The sequence below is a fragment of the Mastomys coucha genome, unplaced genomic scaffold, assembly GCF_008632895.1.
Source record: "Mastomys coucha isolate ucsf_1 unplaced genomic scaffold, UCSF_Mcou_1 pScaffold9, whole genome shotgun sequence".
In the NCBI taxonomy this organism is placed as follows: Eukaryota; Metazoa; Chordata; class Mammalia; order Rodentia; family Muridae; genus Mastomys; species Mastomys coucha.
In genome coordinates, this window is record NW_022196915.1 from 99,892,008 (window position 1) to 99,917,245 (window position 25,238).

At 40.1% G+C, this 25,238-nt stretch overlaps 2 long non-coding RNA genes across 2 annotated transcripts; one reads left to right on the forward strand and one right to left on the reverse strand.

Annotated features, from left to right (window-relative positions):
- Window positions 1-6: 6 nt before the first annotated feature.
- On the forward strand, window positions 7-4,562 carry LOC116084869. The gene is made up of 2 exons (XR_004116296.1): window positions 7-1,140; window positions 3,947-4,562. It is a non-coding gene; the product is annotated as an uncharacterized LOC116084869 (long non-coding RNA).
- Window positions 4,563-9,475: 4,913 nt separating this feature from the next.
- LOC116085377 lies at window positions 9,476-18,664 on the reverse strand. The gene is made up of 4 exons (XR_004116521.1): window positions 18,542-18,664; window positions 15,818-16,065; window positions 14,446-14,550; window positions 9,476-9,533 (listed from the first exon to the last, which is right to left on the reverse strand). It is a non-coding gene; the product is annotated as an uncharacterized LOC116085377 (long non-coding RNA).
- Between the last annotated feature and the right edge of the window lie 6,574 nt (window positions 18,665-25,238).

The window sequence follows — 25,238 nt, forward strand, 5'->3', positions numbered from 1 at the left end:
CCGTCTCTGACCTGCCGCCCCCTGGCGGCCGCGCGGGGACCCGCAGCGCCGCCTGCCCCCCTTGTGCGACATGTGCTGCCCGGCCCGGGCTCCATGAGCGTGGCGGGTACTTGGCAGGGTCGGGTGTTCCCGTCCGGTTTTCTCTTGATAAGCCGGCGCGGAGGGGAGAGAACTGGAGCGCGCAGCCGGCTCGTGGTTTCTCTGCGACTAGAAAAGAAGAAAATGAGCAACATGCCACGAGGATCGCAGCAGTTGGGGAAACAACTCTTTATCCCGGCGTGCAGCCACGAGGTCTTGGTTGGGGGAGGGGTGGGGAAGAATAGTCCTCCTGGTTGCCCTTTTTCTCTAGCTTGGGCTGGACAGCGGAGTTCAGGCTTGCTGCTGGTCGTGTTAACAATATTTCGGGAGCACGTTAATTCGTGCAGGCTTGTGAATCTTTGTGATTTTCCAACTTTATTCTGTTACACACCGTTTCCCACCCCCAATACATTGTCGCCCTGGCCCTGTTGTCCTTGCTTTTTTGCAAACGGATAGAACTGCCCCTGAGGAAGATTTAGAGAAGAGCAACTTTCAACAGGGTTTAGAAGGTGGTAGTAATTTTGAGCAAATGTGCTTATCCTTTCTCTGTCTTCACCCCCACCCCCACCCCTAGTCATCCACGTGGACCTCGCAGCCCCGAAGCGTTGCCCAGGGATGCTGGATGCTTGCTTGCGAAGAGGGAAGTTTGCCTGAGTGGGTGAGTAGAGTCTATTTTCCTATTTGAACTTCTTTTATGAAGACCTTTGGTTTTTTTTACCCTTGTCTTTGAGATTGTACAATATGCTTGGTCTTTTAAGGTGTGAAATACATTTGCACTTTGTCAAGATTTCTGCAAAATTAAATATGGGTGAGCCAGATTTTAACGTAGCAAGTCTACCGTGGGTTTTGGGAACTTCCAAAATAGTTGTAGACCCTTCGAGTTGGACTCATAGAGTATATCTAATTTGGGGTGATAACTAAGACGATTTTTATGTTTTATGACTGATAAATTTGAAAATGACTGAACAATAATCATATTAATCATTTTACTAAGTGTCTAACAGTGTGGAGCATAGAAGAAAGGGGATTGCTGCCTGGTCAATCTGAAGCATTCCTCTAAAGGTACTATTAAATAAATCAGACGGCCTTGCTGGTAATACTTCTCATTTTGTATGGTATAATTTTGTGCATGTCCCTAAAGGTGTGGCTTTGGGAAAGCCTAGTGTAATGTAAGCCACATTCCATGTGTCCTGTTTGGAACTTCTGGATATTGGCTTTTTTTTTTCCCCTTGTTTCGGTATAAGCTGGAGTTAATGTTTGTCACAGGATTTAGAGCTTTGAGCTCTTCCTTTCTAATTATTTATTTCAAATTTAGCAGGAATAAAGTGAACTCCACCTTGTGGGACTGAAGCTGTGACCAGTCAGAATAATGTCAAAGTGCTTACAGTGCAGGTAGTGGTGTGTGCATCTACTGCAGTGAAGGCACTTGTAGCATTATGCTGACAGCTGCCTCGGAGCCACGGTGGGCGCTGCGCGGTCGAGGGGAGGGCCTGCTGGTGCTGCGTGCTTTTTGTTCTAAGGTGCATCTAGTGCAGATAGTGACGAAGACTAGCATCTACTGCCCTAAGTGCTCCTTCTGGCATAAGAAGTTATGTCCTCATCCAATCCGAGTCAAGCAAGCATGTAGGGGTCTCTTGATAGTTGTGTTTGCAGCCCTCTGTTAGTTTTGCATAGTTGCACTACAAGAAGAATGTAGTTGTGCAAATCTATGCAAAACTGATGGTGGCCTGCTATTTACTTCAAGTGTTGTTGTGGCTTTTTAAACTAATTTTGTATTTTTATTGTGTCGATGTAGAAGCTGCGTGGTGTGTGACGTGACAGCTTCTGTAGCACTAAAGTGCTTATAGTGCAGGTAGTGTGTAGCTATCTACTGCATTACGAGCACTTACAGTACTGCCAGCTGTACAGCTCCAGCCTCGCTCGCTCGGCCCACCGCCCATCCAACTGTCCTGTCACTGAGCACTGCTCTATGGTTAGTTTTGCAAGTTTGCATCCAGCTGTATAATATTCTGCTGTGCAAATCCATGCAAAACTGACTGTGGTGGTGAAAAGTCTGTAGAGAAGTAAGGGAAAATCAAACCCCTTTCTACACAGGTTGGGATTTGTCGCAATGCTGTGTTTCTGTATGGTATTGCACTTGTCCCGGCCTGTTGAGTTTGGTGGGGATTGTGACCAGAAGATGTGAAAATTACAATATTGCTGAAGATGCCGATTTCCACTGTAAAAGAGCTGACGGGATGCATGAACACACCTTCTGTGACTTCTGTTGCTTTTATTAGTGTAAAACAGGATTTTTTTTTTAAATTGAGATTTGTTTTTTTTTTGTTTGTTTTTGTTTGTTTGTGGTTTGTGTTTTACCGTATCATTTCACTTGTTTTGGATTTGCATGCTAGATCTAGTAAGTTTTGTGTGGGGGCTTAGGTATTCTTGTATGGCGAAGTTAAAATGTGCCTGTTGAAACTGGTGTGATTTCAGGTTTATTTTACTCTAAAACCCATATTCAACTGTTTAATTAGAGTTAAGAAGATGTTTTAGATCTATGTGTAAAGAGGGTTTTTCATTAAAGTGTGACATTTTAGGATGGAGTATTTTCTGATGAGATTATTCCCGATGCATGAGTTCTTAAGAGTGAACAGGTGGCAGCCACTCTGTTAATGTGCACGCCCTGTAAGAATGACTTATCCTCAGACTCTTCTTACTGTGTGACCCCCTCAAAAGGGAGAGATGGCAAACATGGTGAGCAGAGTGACAGGTATGCATGAGGCTTCCTGTTGCCCAGGGCTGTGGAGCCTCTGCTAAGGTCTGGAGAAGGTGCTCAAAGTTGCAGTTTGTGTTTAGGATAACAGTATATATAGTCCTCCACATTTGGGCAGCACGGTTGGTTTCAGGCTGTGAAGAAATGTAATTGGAGTAAAACCTAATACGGATGAGCTGTTAAAGTCAGGTTTAAGCTGATAGTACTTAAGCAACTATATTACCTTAAAGGATTGTTAGTAATTTGAATTTTTCATAGCCTTTGTGGCTAGACAATCTATCTACAACGCTAAAGTTTTCCACTTTCATAATATGTTGCTTTTTTAAAAGAAATGCAATAAACTTATGGATCCCTTATTGATGGAGCAGCAAGGTAAGGATTTCACAGGTGTGGGTTTGATTGTAAATCACCAGAATTATACGATTATTAGTAAGATAGAAACAATCCTTTTTTACTCCATTCTTAACCTTTTTGAATTAGAACTTGTTTTTAAAAAGTGATAAAGTTCTATAATGTCAACATGATTCATGTGTTTTCTATGAAGGAAGTGGGATCTGTCACAAGTGTTTTTAAGTATTTGTTATGTTTATCTTTCAACATAGGAAACCTGCCAGATTCTTTCTTCAATATGCTAAGTTAGAAGTTTAAAATTACTAGGGTCTTAATTGGGACGTTTGGATGCTGAGCCCGTAGTCGTAATTGTGTTCAGAATGTTTTGAACTTAAATTGAGATTTAATTTTAGTAAGGAATGTATTTCTTAGAGGCCTAGTAGTGATGAGGAGTTTTCCTAATATTTTCTTTTCTCCCTTAATTAAGCTCATTTCTACACTAAGGACATGAAGCAGAAAAACATACACACTTTACTTAGTTCAGCAGATAGGGCCACTAGTTGATTGTCTTTTCTCTAAAATTCTGTTGGCAAAACAGCTTTGGTCTGTTACAATTTGATCTTGTAGGCATATATTTCCTATAGGCTTTTTCAGGAAGGGAGGGGGGCTTATGTTTTGTGTTACATGAAAGTAGTTAGATTTATCCTATATTGAGAAGGAAGCATTATTAAGACTATAAACTGTTGATTTTACTAAAAGCCCTTAAGATGTTCATTTTAACAGGCAAACTTAGCACAGAAACCAGCTGGATTTTCCCTGTGCATGGTTTGAAGAGTCAGTCCTACATAATTGCTGACACAGTGCAACCTGCAGCTGCCCGGAGAAAAGAACAATGTCGCTAAAATTTGTTGTGTATGTATCATCCAATTCTGTTCTGTAACTGATAACACTAGTTTGTCTGGCTTTAGAGAATTAGTAGGCAAGTCTCTAAACAGTGGAAACGGCTCAGTTGTGCAAGGGCATTCTGGGTGTTTAACTGACAGTAAAGCAGCATGCCACCTCCTTGGAGTTTCCAGACGACTTTGTATAAGACTGCTTTGCACTGCACTCAGAACTGGTTTGCCGTTCTGTTTGTGTAAATGATCACAATGCATTGCTAGTTGTCTAGGATCTACTCAGGAAGTGTGTGCTGAGAATTTTAAAGTATAGAAAGATTGTTAACAAGGATTTCAATGTTTTTTTTTCTGGTAACCTAAAATAGGCAGAGCATTGTAAGGTACCTGGTTTATTGTGGTTCCAGACCTGGAGTCATGTTCAAATTGTTTAGTGCTAGTAAATACTGCATTTTAATACTCGATGTACATGTGAGCAGTTTGGAATAAAGTTATATTGTAGCACACTGGTGATCTTGTATCTTGTTTTTCCTGCAAGTGGCCCAAACATCTTTTTTTTCTTGTTGAAGTCATGGGGAGACCAGTCTTATGGAGTTTTGAGCCTTAATGTCTTTATGTACTGACCCCAGACTTCAAGTCTATGCTTTGGATTCCTGTGTAGTAGCTAAGAGTCTAAAGTTCATGCTAGTATCTTCTTTTACTTTGTGAGTTCTGATTCTTTGATATACTTTGTATCTTACTTGACCACAGCAGTGTATGCACACTGTCTGCCTCTTGGCTCCCTGCCTTTCACCTCTGACACTCTTTTAACTTAGCAGTCTTTCTGGGCATATGTCTATTAGAAGAGGATCTCCACTAAGGAAGACCTTTTTAAAAAAATAAGTATCACGTGAGATGTTAGAAATGAACCTGGAGTATATTTCCAAGCCTCATTTGATAATCATTTTTAAAAGTTAAATATGTTCCTGTTTCTAATCTGCATGAGCCTAGTGGCCTAGAGATACAGGTCTCTGGTGTTGGTCTGTAAAGCTACCTGGTCTGTAGAACCAGACAAGCCTTCAGCAAGTTAGCAAAGCGCCTATGTATTCGTGCTGAGGGCCTGGGTGGCTCACCAGTGCATGTAATGGAGCAGAAGTGGGTTAAGGTATGTGGACACATCTCTGCTCCAAGTAGTGAAGAATTACATTGTTAGGAAGAAAACTGAAATAGAACTGACATCCTCATCCGTTGTTTAAAATTACTATCCAGGTGAGTCTTCAGACTCTGAGGCATCAGACCTGTAACTGACCTGCTGCTGAGCTTCCTCAGGTACTTCTGAGATATAACTTGTCTGTGAGAGATTTAAGTAACTGGTTCTCAACTCTCAAACGTACTTTTAGGTTATAAAAACTGGAGTTTGATTGGAGGTGGGCAGTTTTGCATAAATGTGCTTTGATCATTGACCACCAATCTACTCCCAGACCCAAGCCTTCAACTGGTTTGTCTAGTGTATTCTCTTGACTGAGTAGCCATCCACTGGAGCACCATGAACCCACCAAAGCCATGGCCTTAAAAATCCGACTATGCCAGTTCTTAGCCCCTCAGTCAGGAGTTGGAGCACAAGAGCTGCTTAGCCCTCAGAGCATGGAGATGGCAGCAGGAGCTAGGGAGTGCCAGCCTCAGCTACATGCTAGGTTGTAAGGCTGTGTGAGACCCTGTACCATCATGTAGCTTGTGTTTCACATTGGTTAGATGTATCATTGCCAACTAAAACACTAAAATGTTTCTACACGTGCTCTCCTCACAGACAGGCAAAAAAAGAACACGGGTGTTAACATTTTTTTCTGTGCCTTGAGCCCTTAGCACCTAGAAGCAAAGCAATACAGTAATTTCAGTGGTGTTACTTAGACCATACAGTGTGTATGGCTTGAGAGGAAGCAGCACTGGGTATCTTCTCAATATGAAATTCTGGCAAATGATTGTAGTTATTCTAGTAATAGGTCATGGGCCCATGTAATGTGTAAATTCTAATTTAGAGACTGCTCTTGGCTAATAGGTTGAGTAAAGGGTTGTTTCTCCCATTAGGAACAAGTATATGTTTTCCCAAATCTAATAACTAGTCCTATTCACCAAAAAGTACTAGGGGAATATCAAGTCTCACGCCTATGCCTTATTTCTGGTGCTACTGTATAAGGAAGGCTACTTCAGCTGATGCCCAGATACAGTGAGAAAGTTGCTTGCGTAATTAAAAATGTCAGGAACATCATGGACATAGATCATTGTGGCCTGCAGTTGTCCTTTTTGGTAAGGGTGAGTGAATAGGGAAAAACAGGTAATGATTTCTGAGTGCAGCTGAGCACATCAGCCTGCAAAGGTGTGTGCCCACCCTTAGACTAAGGTGCTGCTTGGATGTCTCAAATGCCCTTACAAGAGTCTGCTTTCTCTGGTAAGCTTCCCTGTCTAAATAAGCTTTCAGAGAAAGCATCTAGTACATGTCTAGACTAACCCCCCCCCCTTTTTTTTAAATCCATCTGACATTGTTCCTAAAGTGGGTAATCACAAATATGGGCTTAAAGCCAAGTAATTGTCTGGGACAGAAGTCTTGGTCTTACTAGATTAAGATTTGGGTACTAAAAAGGCAGGTTGAGGAGGTGTTAGTGTCTGAAGCTATAGATGCAGTCTCCTCCTCCACTTGAAAGATAACCCAGGTCTTGGCTTCATCTTCAGGTCCAGTAATAGCAGTTGCATATTGAGAGAGAACTCGCAATAGTTTCAGTATATTTCTACCCTCTGACATTCAAGGATCCTTGTAATATTGTGTTCTCCCAGAAACACACTTTATGGCCAGTTAGTCTTGATAACATTTGCCTAGTATACAGCCTCCTTTTACCCTTCTCTTGGCATTATGCTGATTTTTTAAATGTAAGTATAGTCTTAGCTAAGCCTTTGTAAACTCATGAGGATTTAGACTCCAAGACAGTTTTTTTAAGAACCCCATTTGAAGGAAAGGAAGAGGGGAGCAAAGTCACGACTTTTTCTTAGTATTTAGTACCATCATAGAGGGATATAAAAGAAAGTGTACACACAGTATTTGCCACTGAGTAAAAGGAAGATTTGCTAAAATGAAAGGGCTTACAGTACTTCTCACAAGCATTCTAGAAAGAAAATGGCGCCCTGATCAATGTCTAGGTCTCCAGAATTAAAGTAAAAGTCTCCAGAAGAAGGGAGTGATGACACAGACATTAAGGGATTGTTTTTCAGAGGATGAAGAGACCACCATCAGGGTTTAAATCTTCAAGAATGCCTCCACTGGAGCATGTGACTTTGTAGGCAAGTAGTGGTGGTGCTTGGGAGGCAGAGGCAGGCTGAGAGCTGAGTTTGAGGCCAGTTTGGACTACAGAGTAATCTAAGACCGCTAGGACTGCACACAGATAGTCTGCTTCAAAAAAACAAAGTTTCAAAAGTACCCACTAACAAAGTAATATACTTTGAAATAATTTAGGGGAAAACCACTACATTTATAGAGCAAAAGACAAAGGGAGTTTTAAATTAGACAGCAGTAAGATTTTTACATTAGTAATGCTTTAAACAAGTTTTTCCCTCACCCGATACCAGATCAGGTTCCCTTCTCCCCCACCCACCAGGGGTGCTCACTTGGGCCCTTTAGCTTGTTGACCTTTTTGAGTTCTGTGGAATGTATCTTTGGTATTCTGTACTTTTCTTTCTTTCCTCCTCCTCCTCCTTCTTCCTCTTCTTCGTCTTCGTCTTATTCTTTTTCTTCTTTTTCAGCTAATATCCACTTATTAGTGACTACATGCGATGCATGTCCTTTTGAGTCGAGTTACTTCACTCGGGATGATATTTTCTAATTCCATCTATTTGCCTGAAAAACTCAGGATGTCCTCATTCTTAATAGCTGATTAGTATTCCATTGTGTAAATGAACCACATTTTCTGTATGCATTCTTCTGTGGTGGGACATCTAGGTTGTATCCAGCTTCAGGCTATCACAAATGAGGCTACTATGAACATAGTGAAACACATGCCCCTGTGGCATGGTGATGGATCTATTTGGTAGATTTCCCAAGAGTGTTATAGCTGGGTCTCCATGAAGATCTATTTCCAATTTTCTGAGGAAACTCTAGATTGATTTCCAGAGTGGTTGTACCAGTTTGCAATCCCACCAGCAATGGAGGGATGTTCCTCTTTCTCCACATCCTCTACGGCATGGGTTGTCACCTGAGGTTTTGATCTTAGCCATTCTGACTGGCTTAAGAGGGAATCTCAGGGTTATTTTGATTTGTATTTCTCTTATCACTAAGGACTTTGAGGGCCAACAAAAAGAATGGAAACAGGCAACCTTAGGAGGTAGGAGATTGGGATCCTCCAGAATGTACCAGAGACCTGGTAGGTGAGAGACTCAGGACTCAAAAAGAGAGACCTTAGATGAAATGCCCAATAGTAGGGAGAGGGAGCTCATAGAGCCTACCTCCAGCAGCAAGACATGGCATCAACCTTGGGGTGGGGGGTCAGGGGGAGGGCATTCCACAATCACAACTCCGACCCATAATTGTTCCTGTCTGAAAGAATTACAGGGATGGAAATAAATGGAGAAGAGCCTGAGGAAAAGAAGGTCCAGCCACAGGCCCAAAGAGGGATCCAGCTCAAGGGGAGGTCCCAAGGCCTGACACTATTACTGAGGCTGTGGAGTGCTCACAAAAAGGGACCTAGCATGACTGCCCTCCAGAAGACCCAACAAGCAGCTGAAAGAGTCAGAGGCACCCAACCAATGGACAGAAGCAACTGATCCCTGTTGTTGAATTAGGGATAGTTGAAAGAAGCTGAGGAGGAGGGTAACCCTGTAGGAGGACCAGCAGTCTCAATCTGGACCCCCTAGATCTCTCAGACACCAGACCACCAAACAGGTAGCAAACAACAGCTGATAGGAGGCCAGCAACACACAATAGAGGACTCCTGGGGCTGTTTATTCAGAGATGATGCACCTAACCCTCAAGAGAATGGAGGCCCCAGGGAATTTAGAGGTCAGGTGGTGTGGGGGGTGGGGACATCCACATGGAGACACGGAGGGGGAGAACTTGGGGGGAGTTATGAGATGTGGAGCAGTAGGAGGATGGAGTGGTAGGGTGGGGAGTAAAATATGGAGTGAAAAAATAAAACCAAGTTTCTAAAGTTCACAACACAATCATGTATTAATTTTGCCTATTGTAAGTTATGCAGCTAGTAATCTAAGTATGGTCAAAGGTAAGTTTCAAAGCTTATCTTGATCAAGTATTCTTTGTCTCAACCTGAAAACAAAACATCTTAGTTTGTTTTCCTTAAAATGTTTGTAACAGGCTTTCAGTAAATACCTGTTAAATGAATTGATGATTTGAGTGTTACATGGTATAATCTTGGATTGATGATTTAAGTTTTTTTTCTCCTTATGGTGTTTCCATACTGCTCTTCAGTGTCTTCTGTTTTGTTTGTTATTGTTTTCCCCTAGTGGTAGAGATGGAAGAGTGCTTATTTTAGTGAAAAGGATAGCAAAAACTACATACAGTAATAGTGAAGTAGCATTTGATTAAAAAGAAAAACTGCAGTTATGTATACTGTGCAAAAGTCGTGTGCATGGTTGAACGGGCTGAACATGGAAGCTTGCCTAGTGTGATAGAGTTCAGAGCAAGGCTTCAGAAGCAGTGAGTTTGAGAACGACTTGGGCTACATACTGAATGAATTCAAGGCCATTTGTGGAACTAGTAACAGTCTTGTCTATAAAGTAACATAATAAAATCCAGTCTTTCTGGTTTGTAAAAGTGGACCAAGGTTTGGGTTTCCAGTACCCACTTAGTAGCTAACAACCATTCATAACTCCCAGGGGGTTCAGTGCCCTCTTCAGACATCCTCTGGCCCTGACCGCAGGTTTGCACATAGATAAATACATACATACATACATACATACATAAATACTGGAAAAGCATTCATATGCATAAAACAATGTCTTTTAAAAATGTTTTAAGTAAGCCGGGCGATGGTGGCACACGCCTTTAATCCCAGCACTTGGGAGGCAGAGGCAGGCGGATTTCTGAGTTCGAGGCCACCCTGGTCTACAGAGTGAGTTCCAGGACAGCCAGGGCTACACAGAGAAACCCTGTCTCGAAAAACCAAAAAAAAAACCAAAAACAAAAACAAACAAACAAAAAAATGTTTTAAGTAGATGGTTAATCCCTGACCTCAGCAGCATTTTTTCCAGCAGACAGCCATGGTCTAACTCTAGTGGAAACCTTGTGCTAAAGGCTGTGTATCTTTGGAGATACTTAATTTTGAGATAAGTCTCATGCATAAAATCAGAATTAGTTTAATGCAGTGGTAATGCAGCAAGTGGAAGACTTTAAGTACTACTAGAATTAGTACTTAAAAAGTAGTGAGTAATATGGTAAGTACTACATACATTTGGTGAACATTCCAGCAGGTAATTGAAGTAGGCTTGTTAACAGGCTAATATAGGATACAATCATACAGTAATCTAGGTGGGCTTTATTTTTGATAATTTGACCTTGGTATGTTAATCTTTCTTAATACCTTTTTATTTTTTCAAAATGTTAAGCAAAAATTGAATCTATTAATACCAAGTGAGTCCGTTCATTGATATTGGTAAGACCTGCTGTCTGTCACAGTGCAGTCTTGATCTTGTTTGTATATGACTGGGGACCTCTTTCTACTGTAGAAGTTCTTGACTGCTTAAAATGTTAGAAAATCAAAAGCCCTAAATAACATATTTTATTCAAAAGACATTCAGTCTTGCTCATGTTTTAAAACGTACTGTAACATTTTAAACATAGGTTTGTCTTTAAGAGGATGCCATTCACAAGTAATTTTCATTTTTGGATAGGGCTATTACTTTGATTTCATTTGGTTTATAAAAAAATTAAGGGACAGCAATACATTTAGAAGCCATATAATTCAACCTTAAATTACAGGGTTCCTACACACATTCAGTTCTGGGTAATGATAGAGTCTAGAAAAAGGAAGCACTGATTAACCTTAGAAAAAAAGAAACTAGCCGAAAAATGGAAGAATCATACTTTGATAATTCAACGAGGTTATGCTGAAGCAAGTTAATAAACATTCTGCAACAGGATTATTTAAACATTTAAGAAAACAATGCTAGCTAACCCCAGCAGATGCCACTGGGATACTAAAGGCGACTCTGATATTAATAAGTAACACCTCCACATCAACCCTCTCAGAACTGGGTCTTCAGTGCTGCTGATGTCATTCTTCCTAAACTCCTCAAATAGCTGGGAGAAGTCTCGGGAAATCAATCCCTATTAAATAGTTAACCATAGGCATATTTGTCTTAGCAAACAAAATGCTTTCAAAATGTTCCACTTTTGAAATTGCTTGAATCTTTTATGTTGACCCAGTGACTTTGTTTGCAAAGGTTAACTGAAGTGGAGTTAAGCAATTGTTTTGCACGTTTGAACACTGTAAATGATCGTACAGGATAAAATGAATAAAGCGAATTTTTAAAAGTTAATGAACAGCTGACCTTTTCTTTCTAAGATTGTTAGGAGTGTGTATTTGAGATGTTCCTAGTTACAAGCCCACTGTTTCACCTCTCATTGTCCATATCGTACCCTATCTCTGTTTCTCCTTCACTGCTTCCTTTTTACCTTCCGCTTTTCTGTCTATAGCATCTGCAGTTCATGTTGATGTGTGTATATTTAAGGGTTTTTCTAGTAATTATTAATATGGGTTATATAATTTTAAATATTGGCAGTCTTATAAAGTACTGAGAATAATTTTCATTTTCATTTGGACATTTTACTTTCCTATGTAAAACCAGACCAAAAGTAAATATTTAAAAAAATAGTCTATTTTGATATGAGCAGTGCAAGCCAAATTCATACTACCTGGAGATACATCTGGGCTATCTATTTGTAGGATCATAATACTAATCAGTATTTCAAAGTTTCTAGTAATCTTGATTTTTAAAAGCCTGCCATTTCCAAGTTATCTATTCTGTCTTGAAGCTTTCCTCTAAAAGCTAAATACTTAAAGATCTCATGAACCCACACTCAATGAACACACTGACAACATATATAGCAATATATTGAGAGCATTTTCTATATATTATGCTTCTCTTCTTCCTGTCACCTTGTTTCTTTTAATTCTAATACCAAAACATGCCGCCATAGCTTATGTCCTGGATGAAGAAAGCTGCCTTCAGTACCTACATGTGTCCAAGAGATTAGGCATCGAAGACCAAAAGAAATGATTGTAAAACTTGGGTTTTGGGTCTAGGCTTATGTGTTAAATGGTAGTTTGAATGAAATTAGGCCCTGTGTGTCATTATGGTTGAATACTTCATTTCTAATTAGTGGCTGTTTGGGGAGGTGTGATCTTACTGGGGGAAGCATCTCTTCTTTGCTAATGGCTCCAAGATGTGTATTCTTAGCTACTCTTGACACCATCCCTTTGGCAGCTGGACTCTCATTTTTTGAAAGAATAAGCCCAACTATATACTTTCTTTTTTAAGTTGTCTTGGTTATGGCATTTAGTCATATTCCATATATGAGAATGAGATAGAATGAAGAAACAGTATTAAAAAGAGACATGCCCCTCACAACTGTTCTTCTCCCTACACATAGTTTCTTAGCAGAAACAATAAACATCTAAATCTGGTCTGCAAAGCTATGGGAACACAGTGGCAGTGTGGTTACCTAGAAACCTGAGTGTCTGCTTGAAATATGCTGAGTACTTTTGAGTGCTTGGGTAATTGTGCTGCAACTCATTCTTTCCTCCACACAGAACTTGTCTTACATAAACTCTAATAAAGATGGGGTAGCTATCTTGTCAAGCCCCAAGAAATTCACTTAATGCTAGCACAACTATATCATTGCTATAGTAAGTCTCTCCATGTCAAGGCTAAAAAGTGAGGCAGATGTGCAGGTATCCCCGTTTAAGGAGAGAAGTGAAGCCAGCTTATACATCTAGCCTGCCCAGACCAGTGGTTCTCAACCTTAGAAGACAGTTCATGTTGTGCTAACAAACTACTTTTGTTATTACTTTTATAACTAATTTTGCTACCATTATGAAATCATGATGATTATCTATGCTTCTCAATGGTCTTAGGTGATCCCTTCCTTTGAAAGGGTAGTTTGAGCTCCACCTCATAGAGCTGTGACCCAGTGGTTGAGGACAAAGTGGCTAAAGGCTACTTTGGCCTGAAGAGATTTAACATGCCTAAGAGAGCACATGGAATATGTAACTCCAGAACAGTTAACTAAAAGGTCTAAGAAAATAAGAGGGAGTAGTAAACATTATTTAGTAAACATTATTTAATAGCAACTCTCAATATTAGAGTTCCAATTCCCTAGCAAAAAGATGCAGACAGACTGGATTCGAAGGCAGGATTCATTTTTGCCTCTATAAAATTTACTATCAATGCCATCTTAACACTGCCACCTGTCTTAGTCACTGTTCAATTGCTGTGAAGAAACACCATGACCATGGCAGTTCTTTCAAAAGCAAGCATTTTAAATTGGGGCTTGCTTACATTTTCAGAGGTTTAGTCCATTGCCATAACAGCAAAGAATGTGACAGTATGCAGGCAGACACAGTACTGGTGGAATAGCTGAGGGTCCTACATCCATATCTCTTAGGATCAGGAAGAGAAAACCACTGGGCCAGACTTGGGCCCTTGAAACCAAATCCTACCTCCAGTGACACACTTCCTCCAACAAGGTCTAAGCATCAAATAGATGAGCCTGTAAGGCTCTTTCCTACTGAAACCACCACACCATTCAAACACTCAGTATATTAAGGAATATACAGCTCAGAAGTTAATGTGACTTTCTCCAAAACTGACCATAATCAGGATATAAAGTCTCAACAAATTCAATAAAATGGAAACTACATCCTTCATTTTACCACAAAGAAATAAAACTGGTATCAGAAACAAGCATCAGAAAGAACACATTACTGATGGAAAACTTGGTTAAGGGAGAAACTAAGAAGGAAATTAATTTCTTTATAGAATTAAATGAAAACAACATATCAAAATCTATGGGACACTAAAAGCAATTCTTAAGAGAATAGCTCATAGTGTTTAGTACCTACATTAAAAAAAAACCCTGGAGATTAAGTACTATTATGATGTATCTGAAGGCCATATTAAAAAATCAACTAAGTCCTAAAGACTAGAGAAAATAAAAGTCAGGGCTGAAATTAATAAATTAGAGTTGTTACAAAAGATAACAACCAGTGGAACAAAGAGTTGATACAATGAATAAACTAACAAGACTGATAAAACAAAGTAAAGGGAGCTAAGATACAATTAATAAAATCAAAGCTGAAAAGGTAAACATCAAAGATAGACTGATGGATTCAGAGAATCATAAAGACTTACTTCATCATACTTGAAAATTTGAGTTTTTCAATTGCTTGCAACTGCTGGATCCTCGGACTTCCATTCACAGCTGCTGCCGACCATTGTTGGGAGTTGGACTACAGACTGAATGACAACAATGATGACAATGATGATGAAGAGGAAGAGGAAGAAAGCAAAAGCAAGCTTAACTGGTTTTGCTTTTGATGACATGAAAATGTGGCCACATTGCTGAATGAACATGTGTGGTACCATGAAAGGCAGCCTGGTACCCGGTTGAGCTAAGGCTAGAAGCCCCAGTGACCCTGAAGGGACAGTAGGCGCTTTGCCTGATTTTTGGGCACCAGGCCACTGTCATTAGCTGAAGACCCCCCCCCACCTCCCACCCGGCCCCATTAGATTTGTGGCCATCAGTCACTTAGGGTCAACGCCCCAAGTCCCTCCACAGGTAGAGGATGTGACCTGAGGTCACATAGTCTCAAGACAGATCTCCATTTTAATGAGGTACCTAAAGGTCTGGAGGCTTAGCCAAAAAGCTTTCCTTCCCAGACACTACTCCCTACAAAAGGTATTTAATCTCAGGCCCATCCTGAGAAAGTGGGTACAGTTTTACTCATCCACTTTCTGCCAGGACAATAAATGCCTTAAAACCATGGACTCTTCTTTTCATCCGGATCCACTGTGGGGAGCCATGGAGAAGGCCTCTACCTATACAGCCCCCATCTGATTTCCCATAGAAGGCGCTCTTGTGCTCTCAGCAATGGTGGCTGCCGCCAAGCCAAGCCAAGCCAAGCCCAAGCCAACTGTTGGCATCAAGCCAAGAAGTTTCCTCTTAGGACCAGCCTGAGCTCCCCTTCCCCGCTCCCTCCCCACCTCCTGCCCCAGGCCAGATCCAGCCTGAGGACCCCTGAGCCAGCTCTGGCTGTCCCACACTTAGACTGCACTCCCCACCCCTGGAGTGATGTCCCAGGGCTTCCCTAGGGCCCAGCACCTGCCTGGCAAGAGCGTGGTGTAAGCAAGGTCAACTCCATGCATCCTGCATCCCCGAGCAGCCAAGTCTTGTGGTGGAGCAGACCCATAACCCTACAAACTCCCAGCAAACATTGCAGCAGCAGGCTCTTGCAAGCATGGGAACACCAGAGAGCAAGCCAGGCTAGCCATTATGCGGAACATATAGAACTGCCAGAAGTTACAAACATAGCTTTGATTTAGACTAGTTCCAGCTTAAAGTAAGATGTGACTCCATTTTGACCCAAAGAGTGTCTGTTTGTCTATACCCAGCCAGTAAGCTACACTTCCTAGGGCATGCAATTCCCCTGGCCAACCTTGGCTCTGTTGGGAGCCCTCCCTGACCATCGTGGTTCCCCGGGGGCACCTTTACCTTAGGACTCACCTTGCTGACCCTTAAGACTTTGTCTACACACTTCTCCCGGAGGCAGCACAAGATGGCCTCGATGGCCTACCTCACCTGCTGCTGGAACTGGGTACTCGGCCTAAGGTGGTCCTGGATGAAGGTGTCTAGATCCTTGCTAGAGATCTGTGACAGATCTGGACCTGTCCCTGACCCAGCCCTGGAGATGCTAGAGCGGCCAGGAAGCGTGTTTGAGGATGTCTTGCTCTTGGTGATCATATTGTTCGACACTGTTAAAAAAAAAAAAAAAAGAAAATTTGAAATAAATGGATGCATTTCTAGATACATATGACCTACCAAAGTTAAATCAAGATGATATAATTGTTAAAATGCATGTCACAATGAGAAAAAGAAGTGATTTAAAATTGCCCTCCAGCAAGAAAGCCCAAACCCAGGATCATCACGTGGTTCTCCCAAATCTTCAAGAAGAACCAATGTCAACCCTTAACTTTGCAAAACAGAAACTAAAAAAAAACATTGTTAAGTTCATTTTGTGTTGTAAAGCCACTATTACCCTGATACTAAATCAAAGACAACAGAAAAGGACATTATAGATCAATTAGATCTCTTAGGAACATTGATGCAAAAGTACTCAGTAAAACACTTGCAAACCAAAACAAGAATGCATCAAAGATTATCTACCAAAGTCAGGTAGCCTTCATCCAAGCGATGCAAGTGTATATACATATATTTTTTCTCAATTTACAGGGAGAGATATCCCAACACAAAACCATACTAAAAGACAAAAACACATGATCATCCCATCAGATGAAGAAAAGACCTTTGACAAATCTAACAGTCTCTCATGATAAAAGCCCAGCAGAGATTAGGGATTCAAGGGACATATCTCAACATAATGAAAGCAATTTATGACAACCCACAGACAGCACCTTCCTAAATGAAGAAAAATTCAAATCATTTCTCCTAAAATCAGTAACAAGACAAGGATGTCCACTTTCTTCATTTCTGTTCAATAGAATACTTTTTAAAGTCTTAGCTAAATCAATAACTGAAGGAAAACCTTTAAGAAATTGAAGAAAAATATGATACCAGAAGCCCTTCTATGCTTACAGACTTGTAGAAATAAGATTATGAAAGTGACTATCCTGCCAAAAGTAATTTACAAAATCAATGCAATTTCCATAAAAATTTTAACTAAATTCCTTATAGATACTCAAAAATTTTTTTAATATTTTATTTGGAAACATACATACTTACACAATGGCAGCCAAAACAACCCTGAACAAAAATAATTGCTAGAATTATCACTATCCCTGATTTTAAGTTGTACATCATAGATATAAATAAAAGCAAGATGGTACGGGTATACAAAACAGACATATTGATGAACAGAAGACTGGCACCTAAGTTCATACCCCAAGGTCCACCTGTGTTTGACGAAAGAGAAAAAAAGGCAAAACTAAGCACTAGAGAAAAGATAGCATTTTCAACAAATGGGGTTGATCAAATAGGATAGCTACATACAGAAGAATGAAAGCTATATTCTTCTCTCTCACCCTGCATATACTCAACTTTACAATGCATCAAGGACCTTGTCATCAGAATGTGAAGGAGAAGAAGGTAAAGAATATGATATGCTTGTATTTACAGACACAGAAAGGACAATCTGAACAGAACTCAAGTAACCCAGGCATTACGACTAACAACTGAGAAAGTGGACCACAGTTTTAAACTGAAATCTGTACAACAAAGGGTACTGTGTAGCCTGATATTGTACTAAATATGCTTCTCAGCTGTAGAATTTTTCTCGTAGCATATTTAGCATCTTTTCAAGACATCGTTGGAGCAAAGAGTTACCCTATAGAATGGGAAAGTCATTACTGCTTGTAAACCTGACAGAGGGTTAGTATCGAGAGTATACAAAGAACTAAAAAACTAACCAGAATTCTCAAAAGATGAAATATAAACAGATGAAAGAGATGGACAGTCAGCTTTTTTTTTTGAATGATGTGACCACATGCCAAGTCAGGCATCAGTTTTAAGACTGGTTGTGAATACCAACCAAATTGATGGGAAAGGGAAAATGTTAAAAAGAAGAAAATTCAGATTTGAGTAAGAAGAGATGGGAAGGTGCATATATTTATCCAGATACCCAAAGTTTTTCAGCTAGTGATGGAGGGAAGTTTTTGCAAATTATTTACCACTACTTCCACACTTTCTGAATTGTTTCTGTAGGGGAATCTGCTCTATTCAGTTGCCAGTTAGAAGTTAAAAAACAAACAAACAAAAAGTAGTGCTTAAAAAATCCAGGTCATATCCCCTGAAAGTAAGCCATGCAGTTCTTTATCTTTTGGGATGACATAATAAGTCACTTATGGCTAAAAGAAAGCAGAGGTAGATTCTAAGGACTGAGAGTGCAGCACAATGAGACACCTTGCCATGGGTGACTTTTTAAGAGCAGTATCCATAAGCTGAATTTCCTTCACAGTGGAATCAAAGGCAAAGATACACATGTGAGAACAGTTCTTTTTAACAGCAATCTCTGGGACAGGAGTGACTGAAATGGGAAATAAGCTAGAGACCTGACAACTACTAAGGCTGTCTGATGTCCTGTCCCATGAAACCAAGTAAAGGTCCTTTAGGAATTCCAAGCGAGGCTAAATTCTGTGATGATCTCTGCTTCAGAGCTCAGTCATAGTGTGAAATGTGTAGATGGTCCGTAGAACAGGGAAGTTTGCATAGAACCTGTTGTTCCGGAAGTCTGGAATATGTGCTTGTGCAGGTTCCTCTGAAGCCAGAAGATGGTGTTGGACTCTGAAGCTGGAGTGACTGGCAGTTGGGAGAGGATGGGCGATAGGAACTGAACTCTGGTCCTTTGGAAGAATAGCAAGCACTCTTAACTGTTGAGTCATCTCTCCAGCCCTAATCAATGATTTAAAATGCTACTTTGAAAGTTGTGTCACACACCATATTCCCTGAACTCAAATTTTTTTATTCTGCATTAATCCTAATCCTTCATAGCTATATGTAGAGGCTCTTGAGTTCAACCATGCTAGAAAGTTGGCTGGCCTGATATTGTGTAGGTCTTAAGCAGACGGCCACAGTTTCTGTGAGTTCATAGGTACAGTGGTTCTGCCATGTCCAGAAGATACTCTTTTGGTCTGGTCATCTGAAATCTCTTTCTTTTTATAAGTTTCTGACCTTCTCATCTATGATATCCTGAGCCCTGGGTGGATGAAGTTTGATATAGACATTCCATTTGTGGGTGATCTCTTCAAAGATGCTTGTTCTTGGTACTGTGATTGTGTGCATTAACTACATTGACTGCACAAAGACACTTCTGTGGTAAAGTGTGAAGACGACACTAATCTATGAGTATAGAGATAGGAATTTACACACCAGTTTGAAGTTCTGTTCAATTAACAAAACAATAATAGTGTGTTTCGACCTGGGGCCCATGAAGCCTTTTTGGGGGCCAGAGTGTTAGCAACAGGCATGGATATCTTTCTTTGGAGGAGGATTTAAATTCAATCAGAAAGTGGTTGGTTGATTATCTCTCTCTGGTTAGTTTTTATTTTTAACTCAGGCTAACCTAGAGTCACCTGGAAAGAAAGAATCTAGATTGAGGGATTGTCGTTATAAAACTGGTGTGTGAGCATGTCTGTGGGGGCATTGCCATGATTATTAATTTATGTAGGCAGTACCATCTCTCGGCAGGTGATCTTGGGCTATATAAGAAAGCTAGCTGATCGTAAGCCAGTAAGCTAACCAATAGTAAACTATATTACACTATAATTTCTGCTTTTGTTCATGCCCGACTTCCTTTAGTGACAGACTATGGCCCGGGAATGTAAGCTGAAATAAACTTATCTAAAGTGCATTTTGTCAGAATGCTTTGTCACAGTAACTTACCTAATATTTATGTCACTAATGTGTCTGTAGGCATATTGTGCCATGCTTGCAGGTTATTGTGTTCACAACAAGGTATGTAAGATGGCCCCCCTTCCTCCATTAGCCTGCATAGATCCTCCAGTACTATGAATGTCAACAAACAGGAAGAAGCTTACAGGTTAGTAGCAACTTGATTTTCTCTGTGATCTGTGACCAAAGGACATGGTGTGTTCATTAACAGTCTTACCATCAAGTTCTGGTGTACAATCAAGAGCAATGACAATAGCCTGCATTGTTTGGGGGATCTTCAGAACACTCTTGACCAACAAATCAAGGAGCAGTGTTCCACACCTGGCACTGGGACTTTCATTTGTCAGCTTTTGGCTTCTGGGAGGAATATAATCCTCTATGTATAGTAACTCCAATTAAATTCACACACACACACTTAGTTTATGAAATAATAGAGATGCACAAGGCTTTTTCAGATGTCCTTAGTTATTGCTCACATTGGATCCTAGTATCAAATCTTTTGATTTGTGTGTTCAACCTGGAGTACCTATAGATCCCAAATGTAGAAAGGGGCCATTGGTGAGTTGGGAAAGGAAATCTTGAGGGAGTGGGGCTAGTGGAACAGGTGATATGAAAGAAAGGGGAATAATGAAAGGAAGGGTTAAGTGGGGAGAAGGACAAGAGGGAGGGGGCAGCAAGCGGTGCAGGGCGATGTAACTTACATACTTAAAAAAGAATAAAGCTTAAGTGTTTGTGGGGTGCCAGCCCCCATGAAGACAATATTCTTCAGCTTTTATACATATGTAAGACTGCTTTCTTGAAGGTGGGATAGGAGTGGAGGTGGTGGAGGTGGCTGCCCAGCCTTATTTTACCACGTGTGTTCTTCTCTCTGTTGTTCCCTTCAGTTCTAGTGGAAACAGTGTTTGTGACCCACTGAGTTTCAGAGTCCACACAGGGAAATGAATGTGTCTTCTGATGCTGTTTTTCCTTGTCTTGTGTCACTTGACTCCTTCTGGACAGATACATGGAAGAATAGCAAAATTATTTTCCTTTTTTAATTTGCCCTCGGGCTTTTGTTATTAGTCTAACCTGTTGCCTAACATACAGCATCTCTCTTTTTTCATCATATCCTTTCCAAATTTAATACATTATTTTCTTTCTATCTGACATGCAAAGTCTACAGGATTTCTTTCCCTTGGGTTTACCTCTCATATTTTCTTTGCCAGAACAAAAAGTGTGTGTAAAAATCTTTGGCTACATCTCATCACTTTTTACTGTCACTGCCTGAAGGCAGAGTCCATACTGTAAATGTTAAAAAAAAATGTTCAGCTAAGTTCCCTTGAGTATGTCATTATAATGCAGTCCAATTCTGGGATATTCCTAAATAGGAAGAATCTTTATCCCCAACAGGAGATTCTTTATGGTGTGAGTCACACAGGAAAACACAGGCAGAGGAGGGAGCTGCAGGAACTAAGCTTAAGTGAGGCAAAACGTAATACAAAGATCATCCATTTTCATTGTTGATGGTCTAGGGAGAATTCTCTTACTATAGAGGCCCCAAAGGAAGAGTGAGAGAATCCTAATATGATTTGGAGGAGCACAAAATATTTCATATAATAGTATTTCTATTCAATTTCAGAAGTACCAAGTGTTTTGAATACACTTCATATGAATTTGATGAATAGTGAAACATTATCATTATTTCCTATCACTAAATCATAACTCCTAAACATGCTATTAGATGTTGTTTTTAGTTATTATGCTATCTACAACAATTCAGTGTTATGAAAACATTAAAATAGTTTTCTACATCAAGTGTACTATGAGTCTTTCCATAATGTGCAGTCAGAAGCTGTCCCTGTGAAGTGTGTAGTTGATGGTCCACCTGCTTACTGACCAAATTAGAACAGTTACCTCAAACAACACTTCATGTTTGACGCAGAGGTAGAAAACAGATTGCTCTGGGTGGATCCTTAAGTGTATAACCCAAGACTTATGGAATTATGGACCTAGAAGAATCATTTGGTAAGAATATGCTTGTAAATAAAAATAAGTGCCTTCAAATACAAAATTCACTAAATAAGTTTATAAAATGATTATAGATAAGTTCAATTGCTGGCATAAACTGATGTCCCTTGAAACACCATTTGGAAAAGTATATAAGTATAAAAGCTAATATAAGAACTAACAATAAAACAGAGGTAAATTTAGAGATAGACCATTGTTTCTTAAAGCTAAGTCATTTAAAATCACTTTCACTGTGGGTCATGCCCTAACACCAAACCTAATATTCATTCAATAGTTTTATTATATTTTATTCCTTTTTACTTAATGGTTTAATTCTTTTTTTATATTTATTTATTTTATGTATGGTGTGTGTGTGTGTGTGTGTGTGTGTGTGTGTGTGTGTGTGTGTGTGTGTGTGTATGTACTACAGAAAATATGACATCAGAGAACGACATGGAGTGATCAGTTCTCTCCTCCGACTATGTGGGCATGGAGCTGGAACTCAGGTCCTTAAGCAGGGAGGCCCGCATCTCTTCCTGCTGTGCCTTCTCCCCACCCACGTTTCACCTACAGCACAAAAAATGAAACAGCATCATGGTTTTGCTTGCGATATATACTATCTGTAATAAATTTAAATATTATATTAACCACATATCATATGGCTAATATAGAAAGAACAAACACATTAACATTCAAATAAGTAGAACTATTTTGAGTGTGCTGTGTGTAAATAGTTTTTGATTGTCTACAAACTACACTTCATTTAATGATTAGTATGTAAAATCCTCTTGTGTTCAAGGTATATACTTGTTTTATAATCTGCTGGACTTAAAATTTCATCATAGCAGAGTGTCTTCATGTCTTAACTGCTCCATCAGTTGCAAGTGGTAGTTTAATGGTGTCTCCTTATTTCTGCACATCAGTAAGACTGATAGCACAGTGTATACAGCAGGCTGGGATATTTGCTGTGAGGTAGCTGTCTAAACAATAATGAAGCAGGGACTGCAGGAGTGGCTCAACAGTTAAGACTCCTTATTCTTGCAAGGATCTAGGTTGATTCTTAGCACCCACATGGGACCTCACATCTATCTGTAACTCCAGTGCTATAGATTTTGACACCATCTTTTGGCCTCTATGGACACCAGGCATGCATGTGGCACACATACATACATGAAGAAAAGACACTTGTACACATAAATATTAAAAATAGATTTAAAAACAAAACAAAAATCCATGAAGAGCAGAAGACAGTAAGTGGAGGAAGGTGCAGGGCAGATATGAGAAGAGTTGGAGTGAAAATGGGAGAAAATTATCAAAATGTGTTGTTGGGAATTCTTAATATATTAATAAAAACATATGATTTTCAAAAAAGTACCAATTGACTGAGCAGACCAAAAAAGAAAAACAGAGTATGGTTACAAATTTACATCATGCAGGAAATAACCACATAACCACTTGCTAGCTTCTTTGCCCTACAATCCCATAGGAATAATAACAGTATCAACTAACTGGACCCTGCAGAGCTCCCAGGGATGAAACTACCATTTAAAGAGTATACATGGGCCAGTCCTTGGCTTTGGGCACATATGTAGAAGAGGACTGTCTTATCTGCCATCAATGGGAAGGGAGGCACTTGGTCCTGTGGAGGTTTGATGCCCCAGAGAAGAGGGATGCTAGAGGGGTGAGGCTAGAGTGGGTGGGGCAGCACTCCCTTAGAGGCAAAGGGAATGGGTATGGGGTGGAAGGTTCTAGGAGGGGAGACTGGGAAGGGTGATAACATTTGAAATGTAAACATATAACATGATTAATAAGAATTTTTTTAAGTTCTTTAAATCATGCTTAATCTGCAGTTTTCTTTCCTGGTTTATTTGCATCATTCTTTTTTTTCTTTTTTTAATTAGATATTTTAATTAGATATTTTCTTTATTTATATTTTAAATGATATCTCCTCTCCTGGTTATCCCTCCGAAAAAATATCAAAAACAAAAACAAAAAACAAACCCTGTTTCCTCCCCCCCTCCCCCCTGCTCACTACCCCACCCCATCCTGCTTCCTGGCCCTGGCATTCCCCTACACTGGGGCATAAACCTTCATAGGACCAAGGGCCTCTTCTCCCATTGATGACCAACTAGGACATCCTCTGCTATACATATGCTGCTGGAGCCATGAGTCTCACCATGTGTGCTCTTTGGTTGATGGTTTAGTCCCTGGGAGCTCTGAGGGTACTAGTTAGTTCATATTGTTGTTCCTACTAAGGGGCTGCAAATGCTTCACCTCCTTGGGTCCTTTCTCTAGCTCCTTCATTGGGGACCCTGTGCTCAGTCCAATGGATGGTTGTGAGTCTCTATTTCTGTATTAGTCTGGCACTTTCAAAGCCTCTCAGGAGATAGCTATATCAGGATCCTGTCAGTCAGCACTTGCTGGCATCCACAATAGTATCTGGGTTTGATGATTGAATATGGAAAGGATTCCCAGGTGGAGCAGTCTCTGGATTGTCCTTTCAGTTTCTGCTCCATAGTTTGTCTCTGCAACTCCTTAGATGGGTATTTTGTTCCTCCCTTCTAAGAAGGAACGAAGCATCTACACTTTGGTCTTCCTTCTTCTGGAGTTTCTTGTGGTTTGTGGATTGTACTTTGTGTATTCCGATCTTCTGGGCTAATATTCACTTATGAGAGAGTGCATACCAAGTGTGTTCTTTTGTGATTGGGTTACCTCACTCAGGATGATATTCTCCAAATCCATCCATTTCCCTAAGAATTTAATAAATTCGTTGTTTTTAATAGCTGAGTAGTACTCCATTGTATAGATGTACCACATTTTCTCTATCCATTCCTCTGTTGAGGGACAGCTGGGTTGTGTCCACTTTCTGGCTATTATAAATAAGGCTGCTATGAACATAGTGGAGCATTTGTCCTTATTACATGTTGAAGTATCTTCTGGGTATATGCCCAGGAGTGGTATAGCTGGGTCCTCTGGTAGTACTATGACCAATTTCCTGAAGAACCGCCAAACTGATTTCCAGAGTGATTGTACCAGCTTAAAATGCCACTAGCAATGAAGGAGTGTTCCTCTTTCTTCACAACTTCACCAGCATCTGCCGTCAACTGAGTTTTTGATCTTAGCCATTCTGACTGGAGTGAGGTGGAATCTCAGGGTTATTTTAATTTGCATTTCCCTGATGACTAAGGTTTGTGAATGTTTCTTTAGGTGCTTCTTGACCATTTGATATTCCTCAGTTGAAATTTCTTTGTTTAGCTTGGTACTCCATTTTTTAATGGGGTTATTTGGTTCTCTGGAGTCTAATTCATTCAGTTCTTTGTATATATTGGATATTAGCCCTCTATCAGATATTGGATTGCTAAAGATCTTTTCACAATCTGTTGCTTGCTGTTTTGTCTTATTAACAGTGTCCTGTTAATCCAGTTGAAAATGCTGTCTTTTTTCCACTGGGTGGTTTTCAACAGACAGTGTTGGTTCAACTGGCAGTTAACATGTAGAAAAATGCAAATCGATCCATTCCTTTCTCCTTGTACAA